The sequence below is a fragment of the Physeter macrocephalus genome, chromosome 10, assembly GCF_002837175.3.
Source record: "Physeter macrocephalus isolate SW-GA chromosome 10, ASM283717v5, whole genome shotgun sequence".
NCBI classification, from domain to species: Eukaryota; Metazoa; Chordata; class Mammalia; order Artiodactyla; family Physeteridae; genus Physeter; species Physeter macrocephalus.
In genome coordinates this window covers 357,122-359,127 of record NC_041223.1, presented here as the reverse complement: position 1 = coordinate 359,127, position 2,006 = coordinate 357,122, and positions in this window count along the sequence as shown.

Here is a 2,006-nt window from a genome sequence, read left to right as displayed (position 1 = left end):
CCTTCCCGAGGGTCCACGCCCCCTTCTTCTCCCTACAGGGGTCCCTCTCCCGCCTCTCCCCTCCCCTCCCTCCCGGGGTCCTCGCCGCCCCGCCCCCTCCTCCTCCTTCCGGAGTCTTCACCCCCATCCTCTCCCTCCCGGGGGTCCTCTCCCTTCCGGGCGTCCCCTCCCTCCCGGGGGCCTCGTCGCGGTGGGCTGTGGGGGCCCTGCCTCATCTCCCGGTGTTCCCGGTCCCCAGTCGCTGCCCGTCGTCCGCCTTTGTTCTCTGTTCGCGGCCTCGAGCTGTCTGGGGCTCCTGAACCACCTGCCATGGAATGTGTACTTTCCAAAGACATCCTCAGCTTGCTTTCATTTGAAAAGTTTATCCACATTCACCTCAGTGCGTGCGGAAATCATAAAACTTACAAGTTCACGTTCGACTTTGTTAGGATGTAGCTGCTGCAGCAGCTCCCACCCAAGACGGGAGAGTGAGCGTGCGGAGAGGGAGGACAGGCTTCCGCAGCGGAACATTTGGGGAGTATACTGACCTCCGCTGGATTCTGGCTCCGCTTTTTCTGCCTGCATAGCCTTAGCCGATCATTTAGTGAACCTTCAGTGTTGTTGTAAAGTGCGTACAATGGTAGGCCCATAAAAGTCACCAAGAAAGAGACCTGTTTTATTTGAACTGAATTTATTATTAATCCTAGTTCTTAGTTTTCACCTGGTCACTTTTGGACTTAACCAAAAATTAAAAGAAAAAAACAAAGTAACTGAACCTTAACACGAGAGACAGCTGTGATAAGATGACAATGGTGCCAGAAATGTGTTAAAGTTGACCTCTCAGCAGACACTGAGAGTGTAGATGACTTGTTTTATGGCAACAGAGAAGATTCTTGGATTTAGAATGCAATATGGCTTCCCTTTCCTTCATTATTTTCGCTTACACTCAGCAGACAAGTTTGGAAAGATAAGACAAAGGAATTGTTTCTAGCCCATCACGTTGACACAAAGGACCTCCTTTTTTTTTTTTTATTTGGGGAGCATTAAAAAGAAAAGATTTAAAAAAAAAAAAAAAAAGAAAAGAAAAGATTTTTTTTTTCCTTTTTTTTTTTTTTTTTTTTTGCGGTACGCGGGCCTCTCACTGTTGTGGCCTCTCCCGCTGCGGAGCACAGGCCCCGGACGCACAGGCTCAGCGGCCATGGCTCACGGGCCCAGCCGCTCCGCGGCATGTGGGATCTTCCCGGACCGGGGCACGAACCCGCGTCCCCTGCATCGGCAGGCGGACTCTCAACCACTGTGCCACCAGGGAAGCCCAAAGGACCTCCTTTGACTCTCCCAGCCCACCCTTTCCTGGCTTCTCCACTTGCATCAGATCAGAAATGGCATCACCAACAACTCAAGACTCACAAGCTGCTGCTAATCTAGACTTTGCTTTATCTCATAACCTCAGTCAGAGCAGCTCCCCATTTCCCTGTCAAAAGCCCACTGAAGAAAATGGCCTAATTGTCTGAATGAGCCAAGAAGAACCAACATCTTTCCCCCAAATTCCCTCAACTGATCCAGACTCTCAATTAGATTCTCTGGATAGAGTTTAATGTTAAATATATACTTGTATATTCAGTTACTTGGTTCTACTCTTGTCCCTTGGGTATTCTGTCTTTAGATCAAATACAAAGTTAAAACTCTTCATTCCAAGTCAATAAACATTGATTCAGCCTTTCAACGTGAAAGGTAAGGCATAATATTAAGGTGGCACTGTGCGGATTCCAATCCCTGCACATAGGCAGTTTCAACACTGAAAGAATATGATACAAATATACAGTTGTACTTAAAGGCAATTTAGGTGTGTTGACTGAAAAAAAATGCACAACCTAGAAGTTGAGAGTTACGTTTTATTCGGTGGACATTCTGAGGACTTCAAGCCCAGGAGACAGGACTCTCAGATCAGTCTGAGGGACGGCTTAGAAGAGGCAATGGGGGAGCCAGGATATACAGGTGTTTTTGCAACAAAGACCTGGTAGCCGGAA